This window comes from Anolis carolinensis, chromosome 2, assembly GCF_035594765.1.
Source record: "Anolis carolinensis isolate JA03-04 chromosome 2, rAnoCar3.1.pri, whole genome shotgun sequence".
In the NCBI taxonomy this organism is placed as follows: domain Eukaryota; kingdom Metazoa; phylum Chordata; class Lepidosauria; order Squamata; family Dactyloidae; genus Anolis; species Anolis carolinensis.
The window spans coordinates 277,992,564-278,015,654 of record NC_085842.1 but is presented as its reverse complement, the minus strand read 5'-3'; the positions used below and the strand labels follow the sequence as shown (position 1 = coordinate 278,015,654).

Genomic DNA, 23,091 nt, shown 5'->3' with positions numbered 1-23,091 from the left:
CCATTTCACAGGACTGAGGCGAGGACTTCCCACACAAGCTCCAGCCAAGTTTAGCCTCGTCAAACTCCTGGATTTACCTCTCAGTGCATAAAAATAAAAATCAAATTTAAAACCCAAGATGAATTGAGTTGGATCGCTTGCAGAACAGTCCTGGGCCCCTTGGATTCACGAAGACTGACCAGAAAACATGCTGGAGAGGATGAAGAGATGCGGGAGAGAAAGCAAAAAGTGTAGTACATCTGATTTCTTTTGAAAAGGCAAAGTATTTACAGGTAGTCCTCAGCTGAAAGAGACAGATGCTTTAAGGACAATTTGGCCTTTCCCAATCTCCAGATATGTTGGACTGAAACTCCCACAATCCCCGAAGGCTGTGATACTTATGAAAGTTATATTTTAACTAGTCTAGGGAACTCAGAGTTGAGGAAAGCAGTTTTAGGATAAAGATAACCTCTGGATAACAAGCAACAACCTCCACGATCCCGAGGTTTGGAGGCCCTATGAAGGAAAGCCCTCCAAGGGTGCCTCTGCACAAGGCCTGGGCAAACTTGGGCCCTCCTTCCAGGTGTTTTGGACTTCAACTCCCACCATTCCTAACAGCCTCAGGCCCCTTCCTCCCCCTCCCGCCCAAGCCGCTTAAGCCGCTGAGGGGAAAAAGGAAAGGGCCTGAGACTATTCGGAATGGTGGGAGTTGAAGTCCAAAACATCTGGAAGGAGGGCCCAATTTCGCCCAGGCCTGCTCTACAGGGACACTAAACCGAAATTAGGACACCAAAGGACTTGTCTGGATGTTTTCAAGTCTCCGGTGGACTTGCAATTATGTAGATTTCATTGGGTTTTCTTAGGCAAGGAATAGAGCTAAGGTGTGCTGTCCTTGTGTGCCTTCAAGTGAGGACCCTAAAGAGAATCTATCACGAGTTTCCTTAGCAGAATTTATTCAGGTGCCCTTTGCTTTCCTCTGAGGCTGAGAGAGTGTGACTTGCCCAAGATCACCCAGTCGGCTTTTATGCTGACCCTAGTCCAGCCCTCAAACCACTACAGCAGACGATCCTACAGCACCTGATATTCCTTGACAATCCCCTATCCAAATGGTAAGGTAACCAGGCCCGGCCCTGCTTCCTTTCCAAAATCAGATCACAGAGAAAGTCACTTGGAGGTCCATTGTCTCACTCTCACCCCAGCGAGGAAGTACAAACACTACTGTGTGGATTGATGAAGCTCCTGAATAAGAGCACACACTTGGCTGGAATTACCTGCTTAGTTTTCCTAAGAAAAGGATTTAACTTTGGCCTTTTCTAAAGGGGCCTCTTCCCGAGTAAAAGGGCATGATGGAAGTTCCTGCTCCGTCGGCATAATGCATTTGAATGAATCCGAGGAAGGGTTAGATAGTTACTCTGAAATAAATTCAGAAAGGGGAGAGAAAGAGAAATATGCCCGAGCTTTTCTGTTGAAAAAGACCAAGCTTGGAGTCTCAAACTTCTCCTTCCAAAACCTGCTAGCCAGAGCTGACTGTTTCCAAAGTGCAGGAGTCCAAAAGAGCAAAACCTGGACTCTCTTATCCTACCAAGCCAACTAAAGGCTCGCTCATGGGATGCTGAAGGCCCTGAAGTGACACTGTGGCCTTGCCCCGACAGAAGGCCGCCAGACCGAAGTCCTTTCTTGGCAATGCTCCGGGGCTACTCCGCATTGGAGCCTCGCCTCTCCTCAAACGCGAGCGCTTCACTCTCCGGGGGAAAAAACCCAGTTTCCACTTTCAGGTTGTTTCCCTCTCATGTTTACTTGGAAAGACGGCCCTCCGCAGGGCCCCCGAGGATTGTCGCTGAAGGGGTCTCTGTATCTCAGTAAATCATCCCAGGGAATGTCGCGCCCTTGGGGCCAGGGCCGAGCCATGTCTCTTGGAGAAAAAAACGCAATAGAATTAAAAGCAATCTCTCTAGCGCGACGACTGTATTTCAGGCCATGCGGGCAATGGGATCCTATCCGCAATTCTTTGGGATTAAGTCCAACAAAAGTGACTGGACGGGATTATGAGCAGATATATATGTGTGTGTGTGTGAATGAGTGTGTTAGTTAATGGGTGTGTGTGTATATATAATGTGTGTGCATAAATATATAATATAATGGGTATATATCACACATATGTAAGAATATATGTGTGTATACAGATATATGTACACACACACTAACAAATCTGTATACATATAATGTGTATATGTATTCATGTATATATACACACATTATATAAGAAAGTGTGCATATATAGATACATATATATACATATACATATGCACATTAACAAACATGTTTGTGTGTATATATAATGTGTATATGTATTGTATATACGAAACTGTGTGTGTGTGTGTATATACATACAATATACATACACACATTTTATATATATCATTATTATAGGCTATCACTCATGGCCGAGTATGATTGCCTTCCAAGTGTAGAGTCTCTATAGGTGAACCTATTATATTAATATGTGTGCATGCATATATACATACATGTATATACTGTGTGCTTATGCATGTACACACACATGTATGGGTTTTTAGTGTGTGTGGATGTGTGTGTGTGTAATATGTGTATGTATTCATGTGTGTGTGTGTATATAAACACACACACATTATATAATATTATGGCCGAGTATGATTGCCTTCCAAGTGTAGGGTGTCCATAGGTGACTCTACTATATTAATGTGTGTATGCATATATGCATACATATATATAGTATGTGCTTATGCATGTACACACACATATATAGATTTGTTAGTGTGTGGATGTGTGTATATACATATACATTCTACTTATATATGGTATATAAATATATAGACACATACATTAACTTTTTGTGTTTCCAAGGTAGCAACCAGAGTAGGCTCAGGAAGACCAACCTGACTTTGAGTCTCTCGGTTTTCCCTAATTTTTCGAACTACCTTTTTTGTTGCTCCAAAGAAATCGTGAATCGCTTCTCCTGAAAGCCTTCAGAAGCTTTTCTCCTCTTTTTGGAGAAGGGATTTACGCCAGACTACCATTCAACCTCTGCAGCGAAGACACCTGCGATCTATTTCTCAGGATCCACTCCTAGGGATTAACTACTCCTCTCCTGCACCCTGGCAAGGCTAGGTAGGATCTAAAGAAATATTAATCGGGTGAGCGACCCAAAGGAAAGCGACAGGTCGGGGATTTTATGACATTTGCTACTACTTCGAGATCAAGGCGATAACACCCATTGTTTCTGAAGGATTGGGGAATTTGGAGATTCCAGTCGTAGTAGTTTCTAAGTAGGACTGGGGTGTTAAAGAATTGGAGGATCTATTCACAGAGCAGGGAGGGAGAAGAGAAGCCGGAGGTCAGAAAAAGAAAGGGGTGCAAAGCGACCAAGAAAAGGAAAGCATTCTTTGTCACTTTGTTGGATGTGATAGTGACAGGGCGTCTTCCTTGAGTCCACTTTACTCCCTTAACTATAGGACATTTACACGGTTCTCCTTGCTTTCCCCCCAATAAACACAGAGAGATCTTCTGTTTCAAGACAGTGCGCAGATATTGCCGGCGGTCTCCCTCCCTATACCTGTAAATATCTCGTTTCAGCATCCTAAGAAGAGATCTGCATGGAGCTCTGCCCATCCCAGACCAATAAAGGAGCCATAAACGCCTCCACACTCTCCCTGGATGGCTGCAATCTTCAACTCACTTGTGAAAGAGAAAGTCTCTTTGATCTCAGGGAGAAGGATAGCGAAGGAGCGAAAACTCTCCTTGCTTACAGGCAAGAGGTAGAGAGGGCTGCGCCTTTACGGTGGACGTGTTTTGTTGGCGGCAACAAAAGATACCCATAGCCTTGAAATATCCATACCTATGCAACTTCCACGCCTTTACGCATCTAGGAGTGACAGGCAAATCTTCCTCTATCGTCCCTTCCTGGCCTTGGCTTGCCTCAAACGTGTAGGTTTGATATGCAAGCGGGTAAAGCTGTGAGCAACAACTGGCTGCTTTCTAAGACATCTCAATAGGAAGAGGCTGTCCATCCATCTCCTCTCAGCTCCAACATGAAAGAGAGCCCTCACCCAGGGCATTTGCCACCCTCCTCCAGCGGCCTGGCCCCTTCTCTGCCTTGGAGGAAGGAGGGCCAAGCGGGGACCGGATTAGATCTGCCCTCCCAAAGGGGCCCAGGGGGTGACAGCCCTGCAAGGCAGCCTGGCCTGGGAGACCGGGATTGACCTTCTTCCTGCCCTCCCACGGGGCTCTTAGGCTTTGACTGGCATCGTGGATCCCCCCCTCCCTGCTGTCAGTCTTAAAAGCATTGCCTTAAGGCGGCTGCATAAACACGCAACTGGGAGAACCCTTTGTGAAACGTCTCCTAAATCCCAGATGAATGGGCTCCTTATTGGGGATGCAGACCACCAACTGCCCTAAATATCCGAAAAGTATCAGATCCCTTCTGATCTTGAAAGTCAAGCAGGGTCGGTCCTGGTTGGTACTTGGACGGGAAACCATCAACAAATACTAAGCTATGACAGGAAGAGACCGTCAAAAATTACCGTGAGTATCCTCGCCAGAGGCTGAATCTGCACTGCCATATAAATGCCATATAAATGAAGTGGGACCTATCTTGTATGGTCAGTGAAGACTCATACAAGGTAGTATAGAACCCATACAATGCAGAATAAAACCCATATAATGCAGCATGCAGTATAGAACCCATATAATGCAGTATGCAGTATGGCACCTATATAATGCAGTATGGCACCTATATAATGCAGCATGGAACTCATATAATGCAGTATGCAGTATGGAACCTATATAATGCAGTATGCAGTACAGAACCCATATAATACAGTATAAAATCCATATAATGCAGTATGCAGTATAAAACCCATATAATGAGTATAGAAACCATATAATGTAGTATAGAACCCATATAATGCAGTATGTAGTATAGAACCCATATAATGCAGTATACAGCTCATATAATGCCGCTATATACTACATATTAACACTGTGTAACACTATTTTTGTTCCTGGGTTATTTATGTCATTTCCTAATTGGTTCTGTCATAAAAACATGGAAAGGGTTTAATAAACTGCAAAAACTTTGCTTTTGCGGGACATCCTGCCTCACATTTTGCCATAGTTTCTCAATGAATATCTCGTCTAGTGTCAACCAATTCAACATAGTTTGTGGCAGTCACAAAAACGAAGCTTCTGGAGTAGAATAACTACTTGCAACGTAAGTACGGCACAACTAAACAGAAAATAACACTTTCAAACCAGGAACAGATTTTTAAAAAAATTTTGTTACACAGTGTAATGTACATGAGAGTCTACACTGGCTATATAATACACTTCAAACTGCATTATATGGCAGTGCACAACCAGCCTCCAAACTAAAATCCTATGGCGTGCATGGGCTCGTCCTAAGTGGACCCTTGAAGTGGTGTTCAGAGAGATCGAGATCCCGAACACCCCTTTGCTTCCAGCTGAAGCATCATCCCCTTTTCCCAAAGCATCATCTCCTTTCCCTCCTCCTTCGTGTGCGTGTGTTTCTTCAAAGGTACATTAAAGGCTCATTGCGGTCTCCCTGTGAAGTCATTAGGCCTTGATCCCCCCCAATTAACCACACCTCAGAGGGCGGCTATTAACAGCCACACGGGGCTCGGAAGCGAGGGATCCCCTTTCAGGGCGTCGCGATCTCGATCTCGCCGGGGAGGGCTCCGCAGGCCAGGTCCCGCCTCAAAGCCCGAGGAGAAGGAAGGGAAGAAGGAAATCCACCCGAGGAAAAGCCCACTGGAAAGCTCAGAGGTTGGAGCAGCCTGGCAGAAGCCAACGGGGCGCATTGAGAGAAGCAGCAGGCGGTGTCGCACTCTCAGACCAGAGACCCTGTCTTTCCCTCTTTCCCTCCAAAGCTGAATTGTAAAATTCACTGGAGACATTATATCAAGAGGAAAAGAAATGCCCCAAAAGCAGCGTCTTTTCCCTGAAGCTCGGTCTCCTTTCACGTTTGGCTTTGTGACACTTCCATGCCTAATATATGCGTGTCTATATCTACCTAATGCACCCCGGAAAATCCAACCCCATTGATTTTGCTGAGGATTGCTTTCCTAGAGCTCTTTAGCCCTGGGAAAGAGGGGGAAACCTGGCAAGGAAAGCGCAACACATCTCTCTTTGCCTTTCCCCCGTCATCTTCGCTCCAACTTGGAGGGACAAACCTTCTCTGTCTGTCCTCTCCTGCCCTAAAGGAAAGAGAAAGGAGATGGGCAGAAAAGAATGAGATGCATTAGTTGTCCATTGGACGTGGGGAAAATGCTCTGCCTTCATGCCATTTCCCTTTCCCTGTCTGAGTAAATCCAGTAGCACCCAGTGACAGTTTTCCTCCCACTTATGGATTTTTTTTAAAAAAAATTAATGATCCAGAGGTCTCTTCCAACTCTACGATTCTATGATTCTCAGTCTTTTTCTGGCTGGATCTACACTGCCAAATAATGCACTCTGTACTGCATTATATGGTCAGTGTAGCCCCATATAATGCTGCATTATATGGCTCTATACTGGCCACAGAATGCAGTTCAAACAGTATTGATGTGTTGTCGAAGGCTTTCATGAACCAACCTGGACACAGCATATTATTTGAGAAGACAGAAATGCTGGACCACTCTAACAGACTACACAGAGAAGCCATTGAAATGCACAAGTATTTTTCAACAGAAAGGAGAAAACCATGAAAATGAACAAAATCTGGCTACCAGAATTTAAAAAAAAAAACTCTAAAATCAGGACAGTCAATTAAAAAACAACACTCTGAAAACAGGAGAATTCCAGATATGAAACAATCAGGGCTAGCTAACACCTCCCAACAAAGGATTCCTCCCAGGCAGGAATCAGCCAGGCCTGGAAGCTGCAAGGCTTTTAAATGCTAATCAAGGTGATTAATTGCAACATTCACACTTGCTTCCAACAGACAAGAATTCTTTCTCCCAACCTGGACTTTCCACAGATATATAAACCTCCCTTGCTTAGTTTTCAATAGACCTCATAGATGTGGGCGAAAGGTCAGGAGACAATGCTTCTTGAACATGGCCATACAGCCCTGAAAACTCACAACAACCCAGTGATTCCAGCCGGTGAAAACCTTCTACAACAGTACAGTGTTGGTCAGTGTAGACTTATATAATGTATTTCAAACTGTTCTAGATGAATTCCTAACCTTGATTCAATGCTCTCCATAGTGATTCCGGCCATGAAAGCCTTCGACAACACATCAATCTGTATTATTTGGCAGTATAGATCAGTGTAGTCCCATATAATAAATGGTCAGTGTAGCCCCATATAATATTGCACCATACGGATCTACACTGGCTACATAATGTATTATTTGGCTGTATAGATCCAGCCACAGTCCTCTTCTAGCCCGGCTCCCTACTTCCCAGACCTTATTTCCTGACAAAACTATTCCCTGATAAATTAGACGTCCAATTTGGGATGAGGGTTTTTTTTTTGTCCTCTCTCTATTTAGGGGTCCTCCTCCTTTCTTCATATAATACCCCTCTGCCATTCAAAAAAAACCCCTTCTTCCCCCTCTTCTTCCTTTTCTTCTTCTCTCCCTTCCACTTCAACCCACCCCTCTTCCTCAAGTGAGGCGGATTTAATTTTCAATATTTGGTACACAAAATTTAACCAGCCAAAAGGAGATTAATTTTCCAAGAATAATCCAATTAAAAGATTTCTCAACTAATCTTTTTTTAAAGGGGGGATGGGGGGGGGGAGAAGAAAAGGGGGAAGGGAGGGAAAGTGATTTATGGCCGTGGAGGAATGCGGAGAAGGGTGCCTGCCTCCTTCCAAGGAGCCTTCCTGAAGTGACCGAGGGAAACCAGCCCAAATTCACACGAGCGGGGAGCTGGGTTTACGGTCGACTTCCAACCCGGCTTGGGCTGGGTTGTGGACACAGGATTCTATATTTACTTTGCTTTGAATCCGGATTGGGAAGAGAAGCTCTCCTCTTTCGGGGCCGCCTTTCTTCCTTTCTTTCCCTTCAGCTCCGACCAAGGCGAGCTCTTCTCTTCTCTTCGGCTGCTCAAACAAACTCATGGACTTTTTTCAAGTGCTAATAGATTTATGGTCTCTGTCTCTCTCTCTCTCTCTTTTTTCCCCAACGCCCATCCGCAGTAATTAGCACATATGTTCTAAATAGATGATAGTTTTGTGAGCAATAAAGCAATTACCCATCGCTGGAGCTGACAGTTCCTCCAACTAAACTCCAACCAGCAGCTAATTGGGAAAGTCATTTCGGCTCCATTGTCTGCAATTAGTCTTGCTAAACTACTACACCCCAAACTAGCCGGGTTTGGAAGTTTATTTATTCCATTGGCCTTCCTGCCTTTGCAAAACGACCCTGGGAATCAGGCCTCAACTGGGCGACCAGGTTGGCAAACCTCGCCTGGGCTGCCTTTCCTGCCTCTCCAATCCCAACAGAAGCGATCCCAATTTCCTTTCTCTCACAGAGGCAGATATAGTCGCGACTGAAAGATCCAAAGGATCCCAAGCATTTGTCCTTCCAACTCCACCGTTTCTTAAACAGAACATTTCCCTAGCAATCCGGGATCAGTGGTCAATTGAAGCCCAACGCAGGAGCTTTTTAAACGCTGCCTCTCTTAAGTTTTATTTGGTGTGGAGTTCTGTTTTTCTTTCCTTCCCTTCCCTTCCATTGGAAGCAAGGCATGGCTTCGGAGGCCTGAGCCGGAATGCTCAAACCCAATAAATCAAGGGCTCTGCTGAAAAACAGCGCCGTCATTTGCTTGGTGACAAATGGGATGATTGGGAGAAACTCGGTCTTAAATAATAAATAAATTAAGAAATCCCTAGCCAGGAATTTCGAACCGGTTAGCGACGTAGGTGGGTGGGTTGTTTCAATGATTATTTGATTGTAGTTGAAGAGAGGGGAATGGGGAGAGCGAGCCAAAGGAGGGGCGAAAGCCTTCTTTCTCCCTGGCCCCCTTCCTTTCTTTTCTTCCTTTCTTTCCCCCGCAGGTTAAAGGGGGAAATTAAGAGGTTTCCCCCGGCGGAGCCTGGCGCGCAGTGAGTGGAAGCGATGCGTTAAACTGCGCTTTGACGCGCCAGCGGAGCTCCATAATGTCGCCCGGCCCAGCGCCTTGTCCTTAATTTAATCTGGGGGCCGAGGGGCTGCTTGGCTGGAGACCGGCTCTGGGCAAAAGGAGCAGGAGGAGGAGGCTGAGCTCTGGCTCTCAAGGGCCGCTTTCGGGAAGGCCTGGGTGGGTTGTGCGGGCGAAGAAGTGGGCCTCCCTCCTCAATCCTGAGACTGAGCGGGGAGTCTGGCCTGAGCAGCCATCCTTAGACAAAGCCCTTAGGTTCCCCCAGGGTGTATTTAAAGTCATTCCTTCTGGGTGCCCATCTTCCCCATCCAAAGATCTTTCTACATACAATCCTGACACTCAGGTGGAGAATTGAGTGTTTTAAACGGGAAGGGGAGAAAGGCAAATACTGGTGACACCTGATAGTTTTAGGGAATGCATCTTCCCATCCTGATCTCTGTTCTTCCTTCCTGCCCGGGTTGTTGTCAGGGCTGGGCTCCCCTTTGGGTTCACACACCTCAATACTGCCCCATCCCTGGAAGCTGGGCACAAGTGCGGCTCTTTTAAGACAAGAGTACATTACTGGGTGAGAGACTCCCTCCTGGGCACACAGAAGACTGGGCGACTTGGAAGCTGAACAGACTGCGCTCTGGCACCAGGAGATGCAGAGCCAACCTTAAGAATTGGGGCCACAAAGTGAAGTCCAAGACATACAAGTGAGGAGAAAAGCAAACCACAGACCACCGACTACAATGCAGCCTGAGCCCTGCCAGAATGGAGGACCTTCTTATAGCAACACCAGAGGCACTCCAAGTGGCCAGTACTGGTCAAAGTACATTTAGTATAATGACAAGTTTTTAAATTTGTGTTTTTAAATAAATTACAAATGTACCCTCGGTTCGCTTTTGACACGGTAAATAAATAAATAAATACTGGGGTTTTATCATCACTTTCACTCACCATTCTTGCCTTTAAAAATCATTTCCAGCCTTGGAAGCTGGCTCTAAAATGGTTTCTGAGCCCCTGGTGGTCATTTTTAAAAAAATGGACAAACCATAAGAAAGCCTCCGTGGCCATCTACAGTGACCATTTAATGCAGTTCGAAGTTTCCAAACAAGAAAGCCCTTCGTGTGCATCCGTCTTCTGTGGTTTGTGTAATCACAACAAGGGCCTCAAATTGATTCCAGGATTTCCTATGTAATAATCTGCACAGCTAAACTACTTGGATATGCATGAAATGGTCAGTGTAGATGGCGCCTGTGTCTTTTGAAACCAATGCACGGAGGATTCAGGCCAGCCAAGCTCGGTTTTCTGGTCATCCTAAAACCCTGGTCTCCCAGACTGGGCCGGAGGTGGTGAGGGAAGGAATATTGAGGGGAAAGCCATGTTTGTGCGGATAAACCGAGGTCTGGTCTGACCCAGCTTTGGCTCAGAGGCCTGGCAGTCCTGAAGAAGGAATTTGCCGGAGGAGGAAGAAGGCCACATCCCTGGGGAGAAATAAAGTGACACCAAACAGCCCGATTTTAACAGGAGAAATCTCCAGAGATCTAAAGTTTAGCCGGTATTGCACCACCTGACATCCTCCGGGAAGTAGCTGCCAGCAATGAAATGACCAAGGCAGTGACATCTCCGGCCCATCCCCTGTTCGGATATTAGCCAACACACCACCTCAAGCCATGGACGATACCTAGTGAGAGACTCCCTCCTGGGCACACAGAAGACTGGGAGACTTAGAAGGCGCTGAACAGACGGTTCTCAGACAACACAAGATGCAGAGCCAACCTTAAGAAATGGGGCCACAAAGTGGAGCCCACGACATGCGAGTGTGGAGAAGAGCAAAGCATAGAACACCTACTACACATCAGCCTAAGCCCTGCCACATGCACAAAGGAGGACCTCCTTATAGCAATACCAGAGATACTCCAAGTGGCCAGCTACTGGTCAAAGGACATTTAGTATCAGGCCAAGTTTTTAACTTTGTTTGTGTTTATAAATACATATCCTCGGTTTGCTTCTGATACGATAAATCAATATGGAAAATTGGGGAGAGGGTGAGGTGGAGGAAGAGAGAGAGGCCCTGCCATAACTTCCTGACGGAAGTGTCTTTGGGATCCCTTTTCCCACGCGGGACCCATCTGACAAAATGCTAGACAAGTACAGCAATTGGAGCGGCGGGAAAACTGGGAAGGCTTTGCCTTGCCAAAATGACCCCTCTGCTGTATCTCCGGAAGAAGCAGGGAGGGAAACAGTATTTCTCTTTCTCTTTCCCTCTCTCTGCCTGTGGGCCTTCTTCTTCCCAAGCGAGGCTCCTCCTGGCCCCGCGGCCTGGGTGCATTCCTGGGCTGCCTCCCCGAAGCCTTCCTTCCCCGAGGCCTGGAGCCCTTTTGCCGCCGAGCCTCCTGCTCTTCGGGAGCGAAGGCATTTTTCGGGGCTTGGCCCTCCTCTCGCCGCTCTGGAGAGCGATTAGACGGTGCCTATTCAAAGCTGCTGATCCAAAGAGAAAAGAGGAGTAGATAAAAGGCGATTTCAAGTGACCTCTTCGTCCTTTTCACACCAACCTGAGTCGCCAGAATAGCCGAGGATCAATTGGGACAAAAGACTCAGCCAAGCCCGCTCTCTCCTCCTCCTCTCCTCCTCCCCCTCCTTCGCCCTTTCAGCTTCTCAAACCTCCCTGCAAAGGGTTAAGAATAAAACCGGCCCTTCTCTCCCCCCCCCCCCCCAACACACACACATACACACAACTTTGCCAGGGTCTTGCCATTCAGGGATACTTCTGGATGACCCCTCTTGCTCTGCCCACTCGGTGTGACACGACTCTTTTGGGTCTGGTTGCATTGACCTTTCTCTTTCTCAACACCCCCCCCTTTAAACAGCGCCTCCCCCCCCCCCCAAAAAAAGTCCTTCTCCCGCCCTCCTTTGCCTTCTCCCGAGCTGCCTGACAGAACAGGCCTGTAATAAACATATCTCGGCCCTGACAGTTTAAGTGAAAAGTGAGATTTATTACTTATATCAAGGCTTAGGATGAGCTCCGGGTGATTCTCGCACCAGCAGCTCACGCCCGGCCTTCCTGGGCGCTTGCTTCTCTTTCTTCTCCCCCCCCCCTCCCCAGGAATAAAATAAAATAAAATATCAAACCCTCAGCCCAAGTTTCACACCATCTGCGCCTCCAAGCCAAAGGAGGCAAGTGACAAGCGATAACTTAGCAGCCAGTGGGAACTCTTCCTCTCGCTCCATCCCCCCCCCCTTTCTCCCTTTCCTTTGGTCTCTTCTATTTTTGTTTGAAATGTTTTGATTTCTTCTTCTTCTTTTTGAGCTTGGGGAGGAGACGTCCAAGTTAACCCCCCCCCCCCTTTATCCTCCCCGTCCTTCTGATGGACTAATCCTTCTGATAAAAAGAAAATGGGAGCCGTGACAGGTGACTATTATGGAGAACCATTCGGCCATCCGGGGGACCGCATTGTCCCGACACGAGAGGACAAGGCAGCCACTCCTGGGGCAAGTGTGTCCCTTTCTTTCCCATGCCGAGGAGCCTCCCGATCCCTCTCTCTATCAGGGAGTTGCGTCTATATCTGAGGCCATCCTCTCTCCCGAGCTTTTTGGATTAGGTTTGATGGGGTCGCCCAGAAGCCCTCTCCCCTTCCCTCCCTTCATGCCTTCTTCTTCACCCACAGATTTATACTGGCTTCCCACACCCTCTTCTCTGACCACCGCTGGATCTGCACCGAAAGTTAAGGTTTGGTGGGGACTCCGACAACTCGCCCTTTCGTGTGATGAGATTCAGAGGTAGGGAAGGTGAAGGGTCAGTCACCGCCAAAGCCCTTATGGCTTGTCCCTTTGAGGTGACCTTTGGTGAACCCAGAGCCGAGAAAGTCTGTTGAAAATATATGCAAGTGGGATTTATATATCTGTGTAATGTTCAGGGTGGGAGAAAGAACTCTTGTCTCTTTGAGACAAGTGTGAATGTTTCAATAGGCCACCTTGATTAGCATTCAATAGCCTTTCATTTTCAAGGTCTGGCTATTTACTGAGGAATTCCAGACATGAATCAATCAGGGCCAGCTAACACTTCCCAACAAAGGATTCCACCAGGCAGTAAATAGCCAGACCTTGAAAATGAAAGGCTATTGAATGCCAATCAAGGTGGCCTATTGAAACATTCACACTTGTCTCATATAGACCAGAGTTCTTTCTCCCAGCCTGAACATTACACAGATATATAAATCCCACTTGCCTACTTTCCAACATACCTCTCAACCTCTGAGGATGCCTGTCCTCGATGCAGGCGAAAATGCTTATGAAACATAGCCATGCAGCCCGAATGATAGCAACCCAATGACTACAGCTCATCTTCACTGTAGAATTAATGCAATTCGACATCACTTTAACTGCTATGGCTCAATGTTATGAAATCCTGGGAGTTGCAATTTTAAAAGGTCTGTAGCCTTCTCTGCCAAAGAATGCTGGTGTCTCACCAAAATACAAATCCCAGGACTCCATAGCCTTGAGTCAAGGCAGTTCAAAGTCGTATCAAATTGTGGGAAGCTATGGGGCAGCATGTGATTCCCAGGCCTTATCAACGTGTTGGGGTTTCAAAGGGTGACCATGTTTTTCAGTTGGCCCTTGTGTCTTTCTCACTCAGGGCCTTCTTCTCCAGAGAGCCATCAAAGGCCTAGAGGTTTGTGGGATATCAACTCGAGTTAGCTTGCCACCAGGCCTGAAAAGATATTTTAGTTCTCTTTCCAGTTTCTTTCTCTCTATCCCTCTCTTCTTTAACAATCCCGTCTACTTGTTTTAGGAGGGTGGGAATATTTTTATTTTAATCTTCAACTACCTGACGATTTGCAAAGGTGATGCCAATGACCTTGCCCCCTGCATTTAATTGAACAGGCCAGGTTATGTATTATGTTCTTTGCTCTTTTTGTAAGGCGATTTTCTCTTTAAAATCCCTGCAAGCTCAATTGTCCTATTTACCTGGAAGTATTATTGGTTTTGGCCAACTCTTCTAATGATCAAAACGGTAGATCCTAAACGTCTTTTATAAAGTGACTAAGGGTACTTCCACACAGCCTTATATCCCAGAACATCAGGCAGAAAAACCCACATCTGAGTGTGGACTCAGATAACCAAATTCAAAGCAGATATTGCGGGATTTTCTGCCTTGATATTCTGGGATACAGGGCTATGTAGAAGGGCCCTGAGGCCTCTTCCACACAACTGAATAAAATCCCACATTGTCTACTTTGAACTGGAATAAATTGCAGTGTGGAATCAGATAACTCAGTTCCATACAGATATTGTGGGATTTTCTACCTTGATATTCTGGGCTATATGGCTGTGTGGAAGGGCCCTTAGTCCAAGAAAGAACTACTAGAAAGTAATAGTGATGAAGACGATAGATGTAACCAAAGAGGGACTGTCTTCCCTGCACAGAAACACACATACCTCTTCTTTCACAAGCTATGTTCATTTACATTGATCCTACTCCAAAGAGGAGGGGGCTACCGTGGTTGACTTTAAAGAGAGACGAAGAAAGCTACTCACTCGAGCACACACACACAGGCGCTGAAGTGGCAAATATCCCAAACCCAGACACCTGATCTCCGAAAGTGAGAACGCGAATACATGAGAGCCAGCTCAAATCAGTTGGGTGCTCTCGTGAAACCTGCAGGGATGCTGGTGGAAGAGAAGGGGGAGAATCCTTTTTCTCACGCTCAACATGCAACCCAAGCGGTAATTTTGTCTAGAAGGAAGCATATGTCTTCTTTTATTTATTTCTTTAAACCACAACAACAACAAGAAGGCCCTAAAAAGCGAGGTGGCCAATGACTAGCATTTACTCAAAGGAGACCAGAATCCACTAGAGGCTACTTTAGAGAGGACAGGGAGGGAGGGGGTGAGGAGAAGGAAGGAAGGAAAGAGAGCAGGAGGAGGTGGGAGAAAAAAAGGAAGAGAGGAGTAGGATGAAATGAAGAGAGAAGGAAGAAAAGGAGGAAGGAAGGAAAAAGAAAAGAAGAGAAGAGAAGAGAAGAGGAGGATGAAGAAAGGGAGGAGGAGGGGAAAGGGGAGAAGAAGGAAAGGGAGGAAGAAATAAAGAAGAAGAGGAAGAGGGGGAGAAAGGAAGGAGAAGAAGAGAGAGGGAGGGAGGAGAAGAACAACAAGAGGACGAGGAAAAGGATAAGGAAGGCAGGAAGGCAGGAAGGAAGGAAGGAGAAGAGGAGGAGGAGGAGAATGAAGGAAGGATAGATAGACAGACAGACAGACAGACAGACAGATATATCTCTGGGTTGCTGTGAGTTTTCTGGGCTGTATGGCCATGCTCCAGAATCAGTCTCTCCTGATTTTCGCCCACATCTATGGCAGGCATCCTCAGAGGTTGCGAGGTTTGTTGGAAATATACAAGCACGTAGGTAATTTCAACAGAAAGGAGGAAACTATGAAAATGAACAAAACTTGGCTACCAGTATTTTAAAAACTCTAAAGCCAGGACAGTAAATAAAGAACACTACTCAGAAAACAGAGGAATTCCAAGTATGAAACAATCAGGGCCAGCTAACACCTCCCTACAAAGGATTCCCCCAGGCAGGAATCAGCCAGGCCCTGAAGCTGTAAGGCTTTGCTATGCTAATCAAAGTGATTAAGTGTAACATTCACACTTGCCTCCAACAGACAAGAATTCTTTCTCCCACCGTGGACCTTATAAACCTCATTTGCCTACTTTCCAACAAACCTCACAACCTCTGAGGATGCCTGCCATAGATGTGGGCGAAACGTCAGGAGAGAATACTTCTGGGTCATGGCCATACAGCCCGAAAAACTCACAGCAGCCCAGTGATTCCGGCCATGAAAGCCTTTGACAACAAATAGATATCTACTATTGTTTACAAGCAGCGGCTAAGCCTGGAGCCCTTGCAGGAGTTCTTCACCAAAGGCAGCCTGGGGCCTGAGCCAGTCTTTGTTGGGCCGGGGGAACAGGCAGGAGGGCCCTCCCAGGAATCTTGTGCTCTCTGCTGGGTAAGGACTCGGGAAACCCCGGCCGAGGAGGTGCCCGAAGGCAGGCCAGCTCAGGGCCGCCCTCCTTTGAGGGGCCCGCGGTGCTCGGACCCACCCACCCACCCCCACCCCGAGAAGCCTTCGTCAGGAGCGCCTCGAAAGCGGTGGCGGGGGGCTGCTTTTTGGGGCAAACGGCCCAGCCGGCTGGTGGTGTGTGAAAAGCGAGAGAACAGCACTCCAAGCCCGCCTTCCGTATGGCTTGTTCTGGGCCTGTTTGAAGTGGAGCTGAGGAGAAGGGGAATGGCATATGGGCGCTTGAAAAAGCCCTTTCCAAATGTCAGGTCCTAACGAAATGCAGCTGGATCCCTTGCCGGAAAAGTTGCTCCAAGAATGTCACTTCCTCCCTCCCTTCCTCTCACTCACTCCCACAGAGACACTTCTAGAAAACAGCCAGGAGATGCGGCCTACCAGAGATTCCCCTATCAAGGTGCTCTTTACACACACACAAAACCCCAGCATCGTTGTCCACAAACGCACGAATATAGCACGAATTTTAGAGGAAACTGGGCCTTCAAAAAACCAACAATGCTGACAGTCCCTGCTTGGACATATATCTATCTCGCTTGTATTTCATATTTTAGGTGTAATTACTTCTTGACTCCTCTTTAATTGGATTTCTTTCTTTTTGGGGGGAAAAAATCGCCTGCTTTAAACAATAACTGCTTTTTAAAACTCTTTTCAGACCACAATCCGAAGGGGCTACAATAGCACTCACAATGGCTCCTCCTCCTACTCAGAAAGAGATCCCATAATGGTCCATGGGTCCATGGATATCCAAAGAGTGCAAAAAAAGAAAATTCTGCAAAGTACCCTTCTTTTGTAACGGAGTGGGAAATATTCTGCAAAGTACCCTTCTTTTGTAACGGAGTGGGAAATATATAAAAAAGGATAGCCTCTATTATTTTCCAAAATGACTTCTAAGAAACTTTGGCTCAGTACTTGATTCCGCTAATTCATGCTTTACAGGAAAGCATGAAGAGCATTGCATCAAAGTTGGGAATTCATTTTGAACTGCATGATGTGGTCAATGTAGAGCCATATAATGCAGTTTGAACTATATCATATAGGTCTACACTGACAACATAATGCAAATCTACACTGTACTATATTGTCAAAGGCTATCATGGCCAGAATCTCTGGGTTGCTTGCTGTGAGTTTTCCAGGTCTCTCCTGACCTTTGGCCCACCCTCAGAGGTTGTGAGATATATTGGAAACTAGGCAAGGAAGCTTTGTATATCTGTGGAAGATCCAGGGTGAGAGAAAGAACGACTGTCTGTTGGAGGCAAGTGTGAATGCTGCAATTAATCACCTTGACTAGCATTGAAAAGTCTTGCAGCTTCCAGGCCTGTCTGATTCCTGCCTGGGGAATCCTTTGTTGGGGGGTGTTACCAAGCCCTGATTGTTTCATGTCTGGTATTCCCCTGTTTTCAGAGTGTTGTTCTTTATTTACTGCCCTGATTTTAGAGTTTTGTTTAATACTGATAGCTAGACTTTGTTTATTTTCATGGTTTACTCATTCCCCATTTCTGTTGAAATTGTTCCTATGCTTGTGGATTTCTCAAATCAGGAGAGTAAATAAAGAATAACACTCAGAAGACAGGGGAATTCTAGACATCAGGGCCAGATAACACCTCCCAACAAAGGATTCCCCCAGGCAGGAATCAGCCAGGCCTTGAAGCTGCAAGGCTTTTCAATACTAATCAAGGTGATTAATTGCAGCATTCACACCTACCTCCAACAGACAAAAGTTCTTTCTCCTACCCTGGACCTTCCACAGATATATAAACCTGTTGTCTAGTTTCCAATAATACCTCACAATCTCTGAGGATGCTTGCCATAGATGTGGGCTAAACGTCGGGTGAGAATGCTTCTGGAACATGGCCATACCGCCCGGAAAACTCACAGCAGCCCACTGCACTGTACTGTTTGGCAATGTTGATCCAGCTCTTCCAAAGGAGTCTCTGGATCAGGTATAGGCCGCAGCCCAGTTTCCCCCTATAAACAGCTTGGAGTCAAATAGAGACCAACAAACTCCTCGAGCCCCTTCTTTCCAGAACTCCGCCGCCTCGATGTCCTTCCTTTGTCCCCCTCCGCCCCCTCCGCCACCCCGTTTCGCACCTCCGTCGCGGATCTTCCCGGTTCCCGCTCCCTTCCGTGGCCCCCTCCCCGCCAAGTGCCCTTTCCATCTGCAAATGTCACCTGCCACTCGGTCTGTCTTGAGGCGCGACACTCTCGGCTGCAGCCACTCTCGCCTCTCCGCCACAGAAAGAGAGGAGAGGGGGGAAGAGGGCAAAGGGGGCCAAGGGGGCCAGGGTGGCAAAGTTAGGCGCCAACTTCTAGAAACCTCGCTGCAAAAGCTGGGGGGGGGAGAGAGAGGAAGCCTCCCCACTGCATTGAGAAGGCAGGCCAGGGCTCTTTTCTACCTCTTTATATTTCTCTCTTTCAAGTACTCTGACTCTCTCTCCCCCCAAAAAGAGATGGACAAAAGATTTCGAGGTGTGATTCACCTAAATTAGATTTCATCGCGGAAATCACTGGGTTGCTGTGAATTTTCCGGGCTGCATGGCCGTATTCCAGAAGCATTCTCTCCTCACGTTGTGCTCACATCTATGGCAGGCTCAGAGGTTATGAGGTATATTGGAAACTAGACAAGAGGTTTATATATCTGTGGAAGGTCCAGACAAAAGAAACTTTTGTCTGTTAATGTTGCCACTAATCACCTTGATTAGCATTGAAAAGCCTTGCAGCTTCCAAGCCTGGCTGATTCCTGCCTGGGGGAATCCTTTGTTGGGAAGTGTTAGCTGGCCCTGACTATTTCATGTCTGCAATTCCTGTTTTCAGAGTGTTGTTCTTTATTTGCTGTTCTATTTTTAGAGTTTTCTTAATACTGGGTGCTAGATTTTGTTCATTTTCATAGTTTGCTCCTTTCTGTTGAAATTGACCACATGCTTGCGGATTTCAGTGACTTCTCTGTGTAGTCTAACATGGTGGTTGTTAGAGTGGTCCAGCATTTCTGTGTTCCCAAATAATATGCTGTGTCCAGGTTAGTTAATCAAGTACTCTGCTATGGCTGACTTCTCTGGTTGAGTTAGTCTGCAGTGTCTTTCGTGTTCCTTGACTTGTGTTTGGGCAATGCTGTGTTTGTGGGTCCCTATGTAGACTTGTCCACAGCTGCATGGTATAGGATAGACTCCTGCAAAGGTGAGAGGATCCCTCTTGTCCTTCGCTGAAGGTAGCATTTGTTGGGTTTTCTTAGTGGGTCTGCCGATAGTTTGTATGTTGTGTTTCTTCATCAGCTTCCCTATGCTCAGTGGTTTCCTGGATGTAAATCTCCCTTGTCTAGTTTCCAACGAACCTTGCAACCTCTCAGGATGCCTACCATAGATGTGGGCATATCGCCAGGAGATGATGCTTCTGGAACATGGCCATACAGCCCGGGAAACTCACAGCAACCCGCCTAAATTAGCTCTACTGGTCGCTTCTGCTGAAGGATCTCTTGCTCCTTGCCTGCATTTCAGATCCATCTTTCCTCTTGTCTTCCCTAAATATTTAAAGGGTCGAATGGGTGCTAATGGGTCCCTTTCCTTCCTAAGCGGAGATCAGTCTGGGGAGGGTGCAATATCAGCTAATACAGGCAATAACGGTAGACTCTTGTCAATAATAATAGGCGCTGTTACAACGTTTTGCACGGTGTGGCCTTCCCTCGCTGGGAAAGGCTGCCTGCCTCCCCTCTCCCCTCCCCTCCTGCTTCGGCGGATCTCTTCGCAGTTGTCCCTTTAATCAGTTGACATTCCCCCCTCCCGGCCTCCCTCCCCCAGCTAAACAGGCTGCAATCGATCTTTTCATTAGGTGATCAAATAACAAACAGAGCAGGTGAAAGACAACACGTCTACGCGCGCTGACACTCTTCAGGAGAGAGACTGGCACCGTCCTTTTCCTGCCTTCAAGAGAGTTGGGCAAATCCGAGCACAGGAACCCCACGCCTCCCCCATAGAAATAAATCTTTCCGCAAAAGAGAGCTCAGCCAGCCACTTAGAGAGCAGCCCAGGACTCCACTCCGGACAGGACTCTCCTCCTTCTCCCCTTCTGGGGCTGTTTTGTTTCCTCTAGAAGTGGTCCCACCATAGAAAAAGCCTCCCAACGCTCTTCCCGGAAAATTAGGGGAATGTGAGCCACCTAATTTCCAATATACCCCCCCTAAGGTTGCTCTGAGTTTTCCAGGCTGTATGTCCATGTTCCAAAAGCATTTTCTCCTGACCTTTCTCCTGCATCTATGGCAGGCATCCTCAGAGGTTGTGAAGTTAGTTGGAAACTAGGCAACTGGTGTTTATATATGTGTGGAATATTCAAGGTGGGAGAAAGAACTCTTTTCTGTTTGAGGCAGGTGTGAATGTTGCAATTGCCCCCCCCCCTTGATTTGCATTGAATAGCCTTTCAGTTTCAAGGTCTGGCTGTTTACTGCCTGGAGGAATCATTTTTTGGGAGGTGTTAGCTGGCCCTGATTGAGTCATGTTTGGTTCATTTTTATGGTTCCCCCCTTTCTGTTGAAATTGTTTCATACCATGAAAATGAACAAAATCTGGCTCTCAGTATTAAAAAAAACTCTAAAATCAGGACAGTAAATAAAGAACAACACTCTGAAAACAGAGGAATTCCAGACATGAAACAATCAGGACCAGTTAACACCTCCCAACAAAGGATTCCCCCAGGCAGGAAGCAGCCAGACCTTGAAACTGAAAGGCTATTCAATGCTAATCAAGGTGACCAATTGAAACCTTCACACTTGCCTCAAACAGACAAGAGTTCTTTCTCCTACCCTGGACCTTCCACAGATATATAAACCCTACTTGCATAGTTCCCAACATACCTCACAACTTCTGAGGCTGCCTGCACGTCAGGAGAAAACGTTTCTGGAACATGGCCATACAGCACGGAAAACTCACAGCAACCCAGTATACTGTAGATTTGCCTTATGTGGTCAGTGTCAAACTATATAATGTAGTTCAAAGTGCATTATATGGGTCTACATTGACCACATTAATGCAGTTCAAGATGAATTCCCAAACTTGTAAGGAAGATCCATGGACTATTATGGGATCTCTTTTTGAGGAGGAGGAGGAGGAGGAGGAGGAGGAGGAGGAGGAGGAGGAGGAGGAGGAGGAGGAGGAGGAGGAGGAGGCGGCATTGTGAGTGCTATTGTAGCCCCTTCGGGCTGTGGTCTGAAAAGGGTTAAAAAAAAAACCAGCCCGGAAAACTCACAGCAACCCAGGGCCCTTCCACACAGCCCTATATCCCAGAATATCAAGGCAAAAAATCCCACATTATCTGAGTGTAGACTGAGATAACCCAGTTCAAAGCAGATATTATGGGATTTTCTGCCTTGATATTCTGGGACATAGGGCTGTGTGGAAGGGCCCCCAGTCCAGTGATTCCGGTCATGAGAGCCTTTGACAACATAACCCCCCCCCCCTCAAATTTCCAAGAGATCTGGGCGCCAGACATAAGGGAATGTGTCTCTGGCTGCTTATTGGGCTGCTCTACACCGGCCTCTTTCTGCTAACTCCGTCCACCCAGAGACGCCTGCCCCCTCCAAAATACAAAACACCCCCTTTGTTTCCCCTCCCCCTTCTCTGGGGCCCTTCGGAGGCAATCCCTGGGCTCCTTGTGTCCAGGCTGGGGCCAAAGAGGCCGGAAGAGTCTGGGGCCAAAGGCAGGCGAGGAGCTGGGCTGGGGTGGGAAGGGAAGGGAAGGGAGGAGGAGGGGGAGAGGAGGCGGGGAAGGGAGGGAAGGGAAGGGGCAGTGGCTGGCCAGGCCCAGGGGCTGCTGAGCTGGGGCTCCAGGAGGCGAAGTGGTGGAGGGGGGCCTTGTTTAGTCCCTCCGCAGCCCCCCAGCCCCTCACTCCGACCCAGGGGCTCAGACAGACAGGAAAAGTTACTCACCTTGGATGGATGGGCCGAGAGTCAGTCGCCTGGTGCGCCGTCTGGAGGCATCATCCCGACGCCGAAGAAGCCTTGACAAGAAGCTGGTGCCTGGCTCTGTACCTTCTTTTCCCAGGCTCTCCCTCCCTGTCTCAATCTCTCTCTCTCTCTTGCTCTGCCTCTTTTTCTTCTTCTTCTTCTTCCTCCCTCCCTGTCTCTCCACAGTCCGGAGAGGATATACATACAGAGCTTGGTGTGTGTGTGTGTGTGCCTGAGCGTGAGTGTGGGAGCGAGTCTGATTTAATCTTATTCGTTTCACCTTTTCAGTGACCACCACAAGACAGGACCGGGAGTTTATTGGGGAAGAAAGAGAGAGAGAGAAAGGAGGAGGAGGAGGAGGAGAGGGGGGGACAGGCGAGAGAGAGAGAGAGAGCCCACTATTGCATAGTCAATAACATCCTTTTTATCAATGCGATCTACAATAGAGACGGCTTGGCAGGGAAAACTGATGGGCGGCGGGGGGAGAGAGATTGAGAGAGAAACAGAGAGAGAGAGAAAGAAGGGAAGGAAGGGGGGGCGACACCCTTCATTATTTCGCCACCAAATCGCAAAACACGATTCCACCCTCCCAAAGGAGGAGAGAGGGACCCTTCAGGTTTCATTTTAAAGAAGCCACAAAGGGAGAGGAGAGCCACCAAGGCCGGCTTTCTTTGCTAACGCTTCAAGAAGGCGATCCTGGGTTGGAAAAACTGAAACTTTTCCAAAACTTGGTTAAAGAAGTGGGGGGAAGAGTGGAAATCAAGAGAAATTGGGCCAGGATGGGAGAAGCGACCCAGAGGTGGGAGGGAAAGGGGTCACTATGCCCTCCCGCAGCCTTACACTGGGGGCATGAAAGGAAATATGCAGATATATTTATTCCTGTTCTAGTCCACCCCGGCTCCCTCTTTCCTCCCCCCAGAGAAGGAAGGGGGAGCCAAACAAACTGCGATTTCTTTCACTTCTCTCTTCCTGTCCGCTAGATGGCAGCACGATCCAGCGAT

General features: G+C 47.3%; 1 protein-coding gene across 1 annotated transcript in view; it reads right to left on the bottom strand.

Moving 5' to 3' along the window:
- Positions 1 to 22,499, bottom strand: part of LOC100560823 (uncharacterized) — a 108,050-nt gene extending 85,551 nt beyond the window's left edge. The window contains exons 1-2 of the mRNA XM_062974243.1: positions 22,073 to 22,499; positions 14,625 to 14,756 (exon numbers count right to left, since the gene is read on the bottom strand). The gene's annotated coding sequence lies outside the window, so the exon portion shown is untranslated. The remainder of the gene's footprint in view (positions 1 to 14,624; positions 14,757 to 22,072) is intronic.
- Positions 22,500 to 23,091: the final 592 nt, after the last annotated feature.